Source organism: Furipterus horrens, unplaced genomic scaffold, assembly GCF_987537825.1.
Source record: "Furipterus horrens unplaced genomic scaffold, mFurHor1.1.pri manual_scaffold_15, whole genome shotgun sequence".
Lineage (NCBI taxonomy): Eukaryota > Metazoa > Chordata > Mammalia > Chiroptera > Furipteridae > Furipterus > Furipterus horrens.
This window is the reverse complement of record NW_028327185.1, coordinates 15,417,014-15,431,082: the sequence shown is the minus strand read 5'-3', so window position 1 is coordinate 15,431,082 and position 14,069 is coordinate 15,417,014. Positions and strand designations below refer to the sequence as shown.

Here is a 14,069-nt window from a genome sequence, read left to right as displayed (position 1 = left end):
CTCTTAATACCAGAGTGTGGTGAAAAGGAAAAGAGTTATTTAAAGGTTATATAGATTTAGATTAATGGCGGATTTCTGCCGTTAAGTCTAATTTTCTTTAAAAAACCCACAAACACATAGTTCTGCCTCTCCCTGCCAAACCAGGCTAGTTTTAGAAAAGTCAGAGATACAGTTTCCCTACTTTACAGACACAGTTCAGCTTCACCAGCAGCTCCCAATCACTCGAGCCTGACTGGGGAGGTTTTGCCTGTGTTGCATGCGGTGCCCTCCAGCTCTTAGTGCAGAACCGCGTGGAGTTCCCCGCCTCCTTGTAAAGTGCATGGAGTTCTCCCTTTCCTTTCAAAGCTGCATGGTTCTCTCTGCAAATGGCTGCCGCTTTATTTTTAAATCCCTGACACAGTGGGCAGGGTGACCGATTGCGGCCACTTGTAGAATTTTATGCAGGGCCCACAAGCTTTTTGTCACCATTCTATGGTCAAAGCCCCTCCCATCTCCTTGGGGACCCTGCTCTGCAACATTACCTATCTGCTGACTTCTGTTCATAAGAGCTGAGCTCTCAGGAATCAATGGGCTGCACAAATTATTCTGATTACCTAAATGCACTGGCTACAGCAGCAGGTCCCTGTGTGTCTCAGGAAGCTTGAAGGAAAAGGGCAGAGGGATGTAGTTTGTGACAGTGATGTGGCCATGGCGACAAGTGACCTTGTTTTTAGGAAGCTCTATCACAGCAGAAGGGACGCTCTCGAAGCCCCTGCCTGACTGCACTTCCAGGACTTACAAATTATATACTCTGCCTGGGTGTGGGTGGGATGGGTCATCCCCAGAAGGCTGAAGATTTGGGCGAAGGAACAGAGGTACCAGTCACTATCCGTATCTGGTAGCGGCTGTCATTGCTAAGAAGTAAAGGGCAATTCTCTGTCAACTGGAGGGACAAAAAAAGGTCCTGCCCTCTGTTGCCCTACAAAGCTGCAGGCAGGAGTCCTTTGAGGTACACAGACTCCTTTACAACAATGCGGAAGTTTCGGGTCTCTAATCACAGAGGGGTGTGAAAGGTCCTGGCAGGGGTACCAGTTCTGCTGTCATGGTGCAGGCTGCTGGGCTCCCAGGCATTCCCTGGGGAATTCCAACCATTAAGACAGGAACAACGTGATCACACATGGAGCTGGGAAGCCAAAGTCCAAACGCAGGTGAGGGGGAATCTGGGGAAGAAAGTGGGGAGAAGCTGGAGGGGGTCATGAAGGCCATGGGGTGGTGGAGCCAGAACTGGGAACCACGGAGGACAAGCCAGGGAGAGAAGGTGGGGACTGAGGCAGGCCTCTCTCCTTGTCTTGTCGCTCCATCTGGGGCTGATGGGCCCAAGGAACAGCTCTGGCTCGGTGCCGGGGTGGGCAGGGCAGGCAGGGTGTGCCGGAGGAATTCCCTGCCAGGTTCCGGTTCAGGTTCAGGTTCACTTTCGCTCCCCAGCAGCACCTTGAACTGAAACACACAATGACAGGCATGTAGACCTGGGCGGGACTGGGGAGGGTGCTCCCTAACCCGGAGATGACCCAGTGACCTGTGTGTATCCCAGGGGCTGTGGCAGGAAGAGAAGTAACTAGCAGCCTGGGTGCTGGATTTTTTTCCTGCAAGGTTCCTCTCAGTAAGGCCTTGGAGGAGTCTGTGCCTTCAAAAAGATGTCATGATTGACATCTGTCCTAGAAAATAAAACACACCTGCTTTTCTACCACCAGGGAGTCCTGTTTGGACCGAGGTGCCGCCCGCAGTTGAGACTTCCATCCTTCCATCTGTACATCTTTGGGTTCTTGTACGTTTGTGACCAGACACAGGAGGAGGGGACTGTGAAGGCCACGAGGGCAGGCCTGGGGCCTGTTCTGTCCCTCCCTGTAGCATCACCAGCGGATGGCACAGCGCTGGGTTCCCTGTGCTCGGGACACATTTGTTGAATGAATGAATGAATGAATGAATAGACTCTCCTCCCCACCCCCGACCTCTGTGGCTTTACGCGTTAGAACCTTGGCTCTTATTTCCAACAGGTGGGCTAGAGGTTTTGTTGTGGGACACATTCCCCAGGCCCACACTGTTTCTTCCCTTCAGCCTCTCCCCTGAGCACAAAGATGTGGGGGTGGGGGTGGGGCTTGGGGTTGGGGAGGAAGTGACTCTGAAACTAAAAGAAAATCGTTCCCCCCACCCCCAGCTTCCATGTTTTCTCTCCTCTTTCTCTTGTGTTAGTCACCTTGCTGTGCGACAATTTACCCCCAAACCGCAAGGGTTGGGAATCCGGGAGTGGCTTAGCTGAGTGGCTTTGGCTCAATGATGCTCACAAGGTCAAGCTGTTGGCCGGGGCGTCTGTCATCAGAAGGCTTGACTGGGGAAGGGAGGGCTGCTTGAAAGAAAGCGAACTCAGAAGATTACTGATTCACGTGTGGGCCAATCAGAAGACTGGCTGTGGATGGAGCAAGTGATGAGAGCGAGAGAGCGAGAGCGAGGGAGAGAGAGAGAGAGAGAGAGAGAGAGAGAGAGCCAGAGAGAGAGAACTGTGGCTTGTATGCAAATATTTGCTGAGACAACGGCATGGAAAGCACTTTGATCACCGGCCTTGCTGGGTTCCTCCCTATCACACCTCATTCAGCTCACACTGTGGCAAGAGTTCTGGAACAGACCTTCTATCTTGAGTTCTTTTAGGTATTTTTGGGGAAGGTCAGAGGTTCTTCCTGAACTTTCTGGGCCTTGATTGTTTCCAGTTCAAAATAACCTGCAGGCCAGAGTGGCACAGCTTGGAGTGGCTGGCCCTGAGCCCCATCCGCACTTTTGCCTTGTTCTATTCGTCAGAGGCAAGCCAGTAGGTCTGCCCACAAGAGGCGGTCATTAAGCCCCACCTCCTGAAGGGAGGAGTCTCAGCGATTCTGTGGGTCTGTTTTAAAGGCTTCACAGCGTTCTGCCAGAGCCTCCCCACCCCTGCCTCGTTCCTGCACCTCACCCATTTGCTTTTTCTTCTCATAAGTCAGCTGATTGGCAGCTCACTTTCTAATAAGTTTACCAATTCTCAAGGGAGTTGTAAGCTTCCTGTGGATCCTGTTGGGCCCAGGAATCCTGGTATCAATATCTATTTTCCCCCTAATGCAGTATCTTTCAGGCAGCACTTCTGAATATGGTGATTTAATCCCTGCTTCACGCTTTAGAAAGGGACAAAGAAAATCATCACTCTAGAAAGTGGCTCTTTACCCTCCGCGCTCTGCTCTGCTGGGAGAGAGCTGGGCGAGTCCTGTAATGTCACAGGTGATTCTGCTGGGGGCAGGTGGTGGATGGGGGGAGGACAAGGCAAGAGAAGAAGAGGAACCTGCTCTGGCCAAAGCTGTCCACAGTGGGAGTTCTTCCTCTCTCATAGTCTTTCTGCTTCTCTCTTTGTCTCTCAGCTCCCACGCTCACCTCATCCCCAGGGTGTGTGTGTGATTCTGAAGCCCCTCTTTTGCGAGGATGACACCTCTTCTGATTCTCGAAGCTCTCTTCTCTCTTTCCCTCCCTAACTACCCACTCCCACCCAGAGGTTACTATTAGCAGATTGCTGAACAGTTACTTGTTTCATTTGAACAAAAAAAGAAACAAAATGTGCATCTCTGCATAATGTGGTAGTAGACTTTGTTTCAAGAAAATGTGTTTCAAACTGGGCATAAGAGAAAATGTTTCTTAAATAAAACTTGTTTGCCTGATCCTCAGAGCAATACATATTCAGTCCAGAGAATTTGGATTTTATGAGAACACACAAAAAGCAAATTATAATTATTTGTTATTTCATAACCAGAGATTACTGAGGTTGATATTATGATACACGTTGTTTAGTTCTTTACATCCATAAACATCTACACACACATGTGCATACATACACACTGTTAACGTATCCTGTTTGTCGTCGTCGGCAGCCGTCCGTCTCGAGAGACGACAGTGTAGCTTCTTAAGAGTCTATCTGCACCGCCGAGGATGGCTGTGCAGTCCAACTCGGGAGTGACACCGTATCTGTCTCCTCCCGTGTTGAATCGACATCTTGTGATGACGCTGGAGTGTCCTCTCCAGTGAAGCTGAAGCTACAGAGCCTGGGCAGGGTGATATGGAGGGTCTGCTGTTGCCCATGCAGCAGACCCCCCCTCTCTTCGCAGCTGAAGGGTCCAAGGGAAAGACGGAGTCAATACAGCTTGGCTTCAGGTGCGCCGCAGGAGTTGCCGGTGTTGACTACAACGTCGAACCGCCTTAGGGACTCCGGCTCCGGATTTTCTGTCGGGGTTTACTCCCTTAGCCTTTCCCCAGAAGAGGTATGCCGCAAGGCAGCGGAGGTTTTTTGGAGTCAGAGTTTTCCTTCTCTGATGTGCCCTGACTGGAAGATCGAACCAGTGACACTTAGCTCGCAGGCCGACGCTCAATCCACTGAGCCAAACCAGCCAGGGCCATATCCTGTTTGTATTGTTTCATGATCTACTAACTTCTTTCACATTAACATTTTATGACAGCATTTTCCCATGCTAGTATTTCTCTATAAAAATATGTTACATTACTACAGAGTATTCTACTATGTGATTATATCAAAATTTATTTCACTTACTATTATTAGACATTTAAGAGTATACACCGCCCCCTCCCTTTTGCTATTAACAATACACTACACTGAACTTTCTGGAACTTAAGTCTTTATCCACATCTCTGGTTACTTCCTTAGCATGATTCCTACAAACAGAGTAGCTGGTACAGAGAACCAAATTCCCCTTCAGAAACATGCTGATTTCCATTCCTGTGCGCAAAATGTGAGAATGCTGTTTCTCTACACTCTAGACATTGGCTATCATCAAATTTTAGCTGTTATTGATTTTTAGTTTAATTCTATTGTGATCAGAAAATATACTTTGTATGGACTCAGTCCTTTCAAAGTTATTGAGATTTGTTTTACAGGCCAGAATGCAGTCTACCTTGGCGACTGTTCCAGGTGCACTTGAAGAGAACGTGCCTTCTGTGTGTCCTGTGTGAGTCAGGTCAAGTGGGTGCATAGTGTAGTCTCTCTCTCTCTCGAATAAATAAAAATTAAAGAGAAAAAGAGCTGTACAACCGTACACTTGCATTTCTGCCTCCCACCCTCTGTGCTATTGCTGCCATATGTATTTTATGTCTAAATATCTTCTAAATCCCCCAAATACTTCAGTTTTTTGCTTTAGACCAGGTGTTGGCCAGCTTTGTCTGTGAAGAGCTGGGTCGTGACCGTTTTAGACTTTGAGGGCCTTGACGCTGCCCGTCTACTGCCACTACTTACCCGCCCCCCCCACCCCCAGAGACGAGGCTTGGGTGAGATTTCCCAGGGCCTTTGGCTGCAGGTACCGCCTCCCCACCTCCCTGTCCTCCCCTCCTCAGAACTCTCCCTGCTTTGCAAGTCCAGGTGACAGGTGACGGGCTAATCGCTCTGCTGCCCCGGGCCTGGGCCTGGGGATCCCAGCCACTTTGGAGGTTTCGGAACAAAAACCTGTTTCCTCCACCTTCTACATTCCAGAGTCCCAGGAAGTGAGTTTGGTGGTATTATGCGAAACCCAAATAAACGGAAGTTTACTCGTTCCAGTTTCTCTCTGGAATCCAGTTTTTAAAGTGAGAATTAACGTGTGCCCGGGACAGTTCTGGCTTACCCCTGTTGTCTGAGTGTAATTATTAATCGCATCCCCATTTGCCCACTAAAAAGGCTTATTAGATGAAAAATTATATTGTCCACTGAAGTTAGACCTCAAATTCAACTTTGTTTTAGCTTAATCTATTAAATAAGAAACAACAGTTCTCGTAACTGTTATGAAGATAGATGAAGGATTACAAGGATGAGCTTTGAACTTGCTAGAAGAAACTCACTCTAGAAATCCAAGGTGGTTTATTATTCTTATTATAACTTTTTTTATGCCTGCTGGCTTGTAACAGATGTACTCTGATTTAGGCACTGGCTAAAAGTTTAGGCCAGGATTATGATTCTCTGTATCTAATTATATATTCTTACAAATTTATGCATTTTTGAGATGCTTTCTTTTTTTCTGAAGGTCTGAGATGATCTTTCCCTCTTTCGCCCATTTCTTCCCTGAACGGCCCCACCCCACCCCTCTGCACCTCTCTTTGGAAAGTAGAGGACTGCTTTTGTAATGCATTGTGCTGAGGGGTCTGTTGGGTCTTAGGCATAAGATCTGGGTCCCAGGAATCCAGGTCTTGTTTTAAGAAGCCCCAATTAATCTGCTGCCTGCCCCCCCCAACCCCCCCCAGTAACTGCTGACACCAGTGACTGTCTGTGTCCTTCGACGATATCTTAGCCTGCTGGCAAGGCCTGTGTCCTTCAAAGATATCTTGGTCCGCTGGCAAGAATTTAGTAACTTTTCTGTTTTAGTAACTTCTCTGTTCTCAGAGCCAGCTGCCCCGGAGCCATCTGCAGAAAGTCTCTACAACGCCCTACCCCTGTTTCCCTTTAAAAACCTCTGCCCTACTCTTGTTCGGGCATGACACCTTAGGGTCTCAGCCCACCTGTTGCAGGTAGCCAAATAAACCTTTTAAACTCATGGCCTGCGCTCCTGTCGTTTCTCCTCTCACTCTTGCCAGACCTAACACTGGGGATTATGCTCAAGCAACAGAATGGGTTCCAGCCATCGATAATAATTAACAAATGAGGGTGTCTGTGTGTCAGTAAAACTTTATTTACAAAAAGGCCCTTGGGAAATAGCTTGAGGCGAGGGAGTGCCCAGACTACAGAACTGTTGCAGGGCCCTGATTGAGCCTGGGCTCTCGGCTCAATAAGCCGTTCTAAACCAGGCACAGGGGACACAGTAATGCTGAAGAGAGGCCGAATGGATTCCTTCTTCAGGTGCTAAATAATTACTCCTTTCCTTCTTTTGATAGAATGGGGTTTTCTTGAAATAATGATGGGTAAGTGTAGGTTTATTTATTATCAAACAATTAAGGAAATTAAGATCCTAGGTATATTGACCAGTCAACTGACAGTCAATTGGGAAAAATAAAATCTAAATTGGCCCCATGCGCCTTGCTGAGCAGGCCAAACCTGGTCCTGCTCACTCTGACCTCTGCGTTGTCTGAAGTCCCACTCCCGGGTGGTTGGTCATTTAATTACTTTTGGTACGATGTGTCTTGCACTAATTCCATTGACTCATAGAATCATTAGAATTTGGGAGTTGTCAATGACTTAGATGTATTTTTCCCAGCGATAATATAAACTCAGAGAGTTCTAAGCAGACCCTCTTTTATACAATGAGCCCCCCCCCCCCTCCGAAAGTACTGCTTGGATCATATTGGAATCAAAGTCAAAATCAGATTCCATGGGGACAACCAAGTGCTACACTACCTAGAACAGTGTCCATCGTGCCCCAAGTTTTACAGACAGTGTTGGGACCCCACTGTACCCTTTGAAATAAGTCACAAGCCCTACTTCCTGTATGGAGTTTTGGAGAAAACAGTGACATGACAACCCATTGTACTTAAAGCAAGTAGGGGGGCGTCCCGGCCAAGATCCCAGGCTCCTGAGTTTCTCCCTTGAGTGGAATCAATGGATCATGGTACGTCTCTGGCCTCCCAGGTCAGGAACAGAATCTCTTTGGTTATAAGAAGCAGGAGAGCTAAGGCCACATCCGCAATCCGGATGAATTAGGTCTATAAGGGTGGCTTTCTTTTTCTAGAAGAGCCTAGATAAACTCAGACGACTTCTGATTGCAGACACAATGACAAGCATATCCTGAGAGCACAGTGAATGCTCACGGGCCGCCTGGTCATGGCACGGCTCCTCTCCTGCTGTGGAATGCAGCTCGGAGCTCGGAGAAGTCATCCGGTTTCCTTTCTCCTTGTCACATTGCTTCCTAAAGCTTTTCTCCAATTTCTAGCTGGCCTGGTTTTCATTTCCTGCCTAATTTCTGCTTCTCTTCCTTTTTTTTTTTTTGTGTGCTTTTGACTATAGCTACCATATGGGGCATGAGCTACTGGGGTGTTCTCAGAAATAATAAGGCTTTCTAGTGTGCTGTGATTTTTCTTTTTTTCTTGCAAGAAGCAATAGGCTTCACAGGTTGGGTCTAGCATTTCAAGGTGGGGTGGAGATCATGGGCACTCAGTGCCTTGGGCAATCGGAAAATTCCTCTAGCCCAGCCAGATTGAAGTGGTGGGGTAGAATTTATTTAAAAGAGAATTTAGGTATCTTGGTGAGTTAACATTTATTCTGTTGACAGTAGCAGGTGTTTGCTTTGAAACTTAGCACTAATACACGGTCAGGGTGAGTCATAACATTAATCATTTTTTCCCCCTAACTTACGTAGTTTTTTTTCTTTTTCTTTCCAGTTCAGGGAGCTTCTAAGTCAGTGAAAAGAAAGTCTTTGCTCTGCTGACTGAGCCTTGAGCCGGAGGGCAGCGGGGGCTGGGGGCGTGGTCTGGGGCAGGCAGGACTGAGCGCCCCACTCAGCAGTGCAGGGCCCTGGGAACCCCTGCCTGCGCAGAGCGCCTGCAGGGCCGTCACCGTGATTTAAAGCTCCGAGAATATAAATCAGCAGGAGGGAGGTGGAAGGTGGATGGTGTCATTCTGGCCCTGAAAGGCTTCCATCAATCAGTGACAGCGAGGCCCCAGCGACCTCCCTTCCAGCAGGTTTCCGGAGGCCCTGCTTCCCACTGTGCTCAGACAAGTGGAAAAATATGATTCCTGGAGAGGGTGGGGTATGGCCAGGGTGGCCTGGCCGGTCCCAGCTCCCAGGTGGATCTGAGCTGCAGGCTTTACCCGCTGACGGCGGAGCCTCGGTGCGCTCCTGCCGGAGGTGGGACTCAGGCTCGTCTCGGGAAGGACCTGACTTTGGCGATGGTGGTGATGAGCAAGTCTTTAATAAAACAAATTGTGTCACGTTGGATAAACACAGTGGGGCTCTCTGAACAGAGGACAAGAATGGTTTGTTCCTTCCTTCTGCCCTTTGTGTGTTGTAAACAGAATGTCCCTGGCACATGTGTGCTCCAGTGTGCTGCCAGAAGCTTAGCTCTTCCCTTGTATAACCTGGGGGACACTGCCAGGAAGTCCTCCGTGAGTCCCTCACCTGAAGGCAGGTGAGGGGGCTAAGGCCCTGCCAACGTCCCCAGGATGGGTTTGGCTTTAAGGTTTAAAGTTGTTCCCTGCAGCCACCATCCTATCCCCTCCCCAGCTCATCAACTCCTTCCTCCAGCTGGGGCAGGAATTCGGGCTCAGGGGGTCTTTAGTTCCCCTCCGTGAAGCCAGAACAGCTGCCACTGATACCAGGAACCTCGTGGTTATTTCCTTTCGTTCCCTTCCGTCCCAAGCTCCAGCAGGCTTTGTATTAACAGGGAAGAACCAAGTCAGCTGTTGTAAACTTCGTCACCTGAACTCACTTGGCTCCCCTGTTAGGCAAGTAGGCAGAACGCCATCTTTTCGCAGAAAACAAAGTGGGAAGCAGGACCTTCCACTGACCCTCAGGATTTGAAGAATACGGTTCAGCTGTCTCTGCAATGTGCATCCATCTCTTCCTAGGAATGCCAAATTCCTTTTAGAAACCACGTGAGGTAACTTATTACCGTGAGGTTGCTCCGCACCTAAGGTTCCTTAGCCTCTGAGGGCTGCTCAGCTCAGGGGGGCGGTAAGTTTGCATGGTGTAGGGGCAAAAAGTCTGCTTCTGGGAGGGGCAGTGTGTGGGGCTTCCTAGGGGGTGGCCAGACATCCCCCACCTTCCCTGTCCCACGTACTGATGCTTTGTTGTTTGTTCGTTTGTTTTTGGTTATCAGGGGAATAAGAACAAGGAAGGAGCAAGGGACAGATCACTCCTGGAAATGCTGTCATTGCGTGCACACAGGGGGCAGAATCATTTGCTCCCCAAGCATTTAATCTGTCTCCCGAAGGTCTGTTGTTTACTGTATCTATCTTCATTCTTCCAGTGTCTGGCTGTGTGGCCTTCTGCAAGAAGCTTGACATCTCTGTGCCCCATTTTCCACATCTGATAAATTCATTGATGTAATCTCATCGGGTTGCTGTGAAGATGACATGAGATAATAAAGGTAAAGCTCTTCGAATAGTGCTTAGCACATAGTAAGTGCTCCCACATTGTTGCAGGTAACCTCTTCTGTATATGCGCGTATGGTTTTTATTATTGTTTTTATTTTTAGTCAAGGATGAGGTCTTTCTTGTTCTTTGTACTTTGAGTTCAGGCTGTGTGAGTTCAATCTGAAAGATCGTGTGCACTTTAGGAACAATTCTCTCAGGACTCTTTTAGGAAGCCAGCCGTTTTGCACGGCTCCCCTCTTTCCCCTTCTGTCTCCAGAAGGACTTAGGCCAAACCCAGATCTCCAGCGCGGCTGCCCTTCTGTTTCTCTGTGAAGCATCCTTGTCCAGGTGTCCGCCTTGCCTGCCCGGCATTGCACGTGCGCTCGGAGAGGCCGGCAGGGGGCGCCAGGCGGCTGCTTTCCGAGCTCCCAGGCCCGCGGTTGCGCCCTCGTGCCGACGGATCTTCCCGTGGGTGGGGGGATGGGGGGGTGGATAGAAACCTTCCCTGGCGCGCAGCTCACTGTGCACTTCTGCTAATAGGCGCGTAGGAGACGGAGAGCGGCATGTTACAGTTGTTGAGAGCCCTGCGGTCGGATGTATCTGTGAGGAGACATTTGCCCTTGAGCAGGTGGCTTAGGCAGGGTTTCTCCCTACGGATAAACAGGGGAAACCCACGTCGCCCTCATGGGCATGTTGGTAGAGTCACTGCGTGGCTAGTAGAGACCTTGGCCATGTAGGCATTTAGGAAACGCCAAGTGTTATCACTCAGCGGGCACCAAGGCAACGTCGGGCACCCTGACCATTCGCATCGGTGTTTCCTCTCTCCGTGTCCATCCACCTTCCTTTTCCCTTTCTTCCGCTCTGCCTGTCCTCGCTGCCCGTCACTGCTTGTATCCGGGACCCGGGACTGACCTGAGGCCTGCAGGGCCAGGGTAGCGAGAGAGGAGAAGCGACAAGGAGGTCGCTGGGCCATGCAAACCTTGCCTACTTCCCTTTAACGTTTTAGATGCAGATTGCAAACCTCATCTGGGCTTTGGATCACGTGGAAGGCAAAATGAGTCACACTCACTCCCTCTCCACCCAGCCAAGTATATGGGATGTCAGCAAGTTTTGTTTTTCAATCCTCAGCTGAGGATGTATTAATTAATTTGAGAGAGAGAGAGAGAGAGAGAGAGAGAGAGAGAGAGAGAGAGAGAGAGAGAGAGAGAGAGAGAGAGCCTTCGATGTGAGAGAGAAACATTTGATCTGTTGCCTCCTGTATGCACCCCATAGGGGATTGAACCTGCAACCTTTTGGTGCATGAGATGCCACACCAACCAACAAAACCACCCAGCCAGGGTGAGATGTCAGCAACATTCAGAGCCCAGAAGAGTGTGCCTCACAGCTGGGTGCACAGACCTGGCAGTGCTGCGTGGGCACCTGGGCAGCTGGGAGCAGAGCTGCTGTAGGGAACAGGGAATGTGGTGGGAGGTGAGGGGCACAGCCCCAGCTGGGTCAGAGGAAGGTCAGGCATAGTGTCCAGGCTCTGCTTGAGGAAACTGTCCAGGTCTGGGTTGAGGCCAGTGGTGTGGTTTGGGGCATATCAAGAAGTTTCATCTGTCATCCTGTCCTCAAACCTCAAGTGAGGCTGGGTCTGTCCTGCAGTGGTGTTTTTTGTCCCCAGGTCTATGTTTAATTTGTTTCCATTTGAATCCTGGGTCTCCTAGTGGAGAGATAAGGGTCCTGTGGATAGAGTGACTGACTTGTCCTAGTTTTAGTCTCGAAAGTCCTGGCCACCTCCTGAGTGTAGTACATGCGGCTTTAAGCTCAGACGAGAGAGCCATGTGGCTCTAGGAACACAGTCCTACTCAAGAAGAAATAACCGTCCCGTTTCCTCCCACCGCCAGAATTGCTGTTGGCCTTAATCAGGCATTTCTCACAGCTCCTAATGAATGAATGGGGGAGCCAGGCCAAGCCCAATCTTCCAGAGTTCAGCAGTGGGCGGGGTCGATGGCAGACTCCTTCCAAAAGAGGACACCCTGGGATGGCTTCCTGCCTTCTCCCAGGAGCCCCTTCTTCAGCCCAGCACTCAGGAGCAGAGCACTGGAGCTTGGCGCCCCAGCCCCAGGGGCAGGCTGCAGCAAGCCCTGCTGGGGAGCAGCTTGTGGACCTTTGCCTCTAATTGGCCACCTTCTCTGCACACAGCCACTTCCTCTGCCTGCGGCCGAACTCATAAAAGGCCGGGCTTTCTTCCATACTTTTGAAAAGTTCAAAGAAGCCCATATCCTAGGGAGATCTGGCAGCGAAGGCACCTGGATCTGAGGGTATGGGGACCTCTGGGTGCCCCCTGCTCTGTACTGCTTGTAAGTGTCAGGGGGAGGGGAGGCCCCACTCCTCCGAGGACCAGCTCGGCTCTGTTTTATGGGATCAGGCTGTGTCCTTTGACCCTGCACTGCTTCTTGCAGCAGGAACCCTCATGGCCATGAAACAGATGTTGGGGCTCTCCAAGAGCGAGTGGGTGGTAGAGCCAGGCTTGGGGGAAGGCGAGCCGGCCAGCCCCGCACGTGCTGCCTCCAGAGCTCTGCACCCACTGCGTACCTGCCCTTCTACGGGTCCCTGGGCCCTGTGTTTGATTGGGGCCCTGGAGTGCAGGTGGGCTTATCTGAGCCCAAGGCCCAGGTGTGTTTAGGTGGGGGGCACAGCTCTTGGGCACTGACCGAATCTCGTTCCTGCCCAGCAACCAAGCTGGTGGTGCCTGTGCACAAACATCTTAGATACTGAGGCTTCCGACCATGAGAGAGTTTTGATCGGAGAATGAAACAGCTCTGTGCCCTCTGCGCTTCTGTGGCACTTTCAAGATGTCCAAGAAATGCTTATTGAATGGATGAATAAACTCCTCCTACAGAACAGGAAACTGAGATTCCTGGTTTAGATACTCAGGGGTATCCACAGACAGGATAGGGCTAGATTGCCATGGGAAAACTCATTTTTCATACTCTTTTCTCCTAATGACTGCCGCTCTCCTCTGCTACCTATCAAACCAAGTGGCAGATGAACAAGGTGGGCTGATGAAATTGCGTGGCCGTGTGCAGTGGGAGGCTGGCCACCTGCCAGTCCCCACATCCTTCCTGCCTTTTGCCCCTCAGCCCTGCCTCGACCCCTCAGGGGTCAGAGCACCCTCAGGTGGCTCAGTTTGTCAGGTGTCCAGACCCCAGGCCTTCTGGGTTTCCCTTTCCTCCCTGACTGAACCCCTCCTGAAGCTAATGGGCAGGTATGTGGCATCTCTGTCCATGTAATTCACGGCATCTTGGGTGAGCGTGTCTGCTTGTTTCTTCACCTCTCCAGCCTCTAGATCACCCAGGGTGGAGGGGAGGGTCATCTCTTCCTCTTCCCCAGCACACACGTGCACACAAATACACATGTGCATACACGCATACAGAGTTGATTGTTGCACAACACAGGGGTGAACTGTGTGGGTCTCCTTATATGTGGGCTTGTTTTTTCAATAAACATACAGTTGGCCCTCTATATCCTGGGTTTTCCATCTGCAATTCAACCAACCACAGATTGAAAACAGTATTTTTGACATGTGTTTCAGAGACTGTGGATTAAGAGGGTTGGCTGTATGTATTGTTCTACATTATTTTATATGAGGAACTTAAGCACTTGTGGATTTTGATATCTGAAGGGGGGGGTTCCTGGAACTAAATTCCTGCAGATACTGATGGGTGACTGTAATTCTGTTTTGGGGGAGTCCAAACTTGTACACGGATTTTTGACTGCATGGGGGTTGGCTCCCCTAACACCTGCATTGTTCAAGGGTCCACTGTGCACACAGACACACACATTTACACAAACTCACATGACACACACACAAACATGCACACACGCTCATACACACAAATACACAAACATATACACACTACACCTCACCCATGCCCCATACACCCCCTGCCCACCGATTAAAGGGCTAGGCTAAGAGAGAAGACGTCAACTTCTCATCTGTACTTAATCACAACATATTGTACAGCAATTATTCTGTAGGATTTTTCAATGTATGTCT

The 14,069-nt window shown here is 49.8% G+C and overlaps 1 long non-coding RNA gene across 1 annotated transcript in view; it reads left to right on the top strand.

Annotated features, from left to right (window-relative positions):
• The first annotated feature begins 1,076 nt into the window (after nucleotides 1–1,076).
• LOC149992449 (uncharacterized) overlaps nucleotides 1,077–14,069 on the top strand; it is a 51,858-nt gene continuing 38,865 nt past the window's right edge. Inside the window, exons 1-2 of the long non-coding RNA XR_016508314.1 lie at nucleotides 1,077–1,187; nucleotides 9,922–10,041. This is a non-coding gene — a long non-coding RNA (uncharacterized LOC149992449). The remainder of the gene's footprint in view (nucleotides 1,188–9,921; nucleotides 10,042–14,069) is intronic.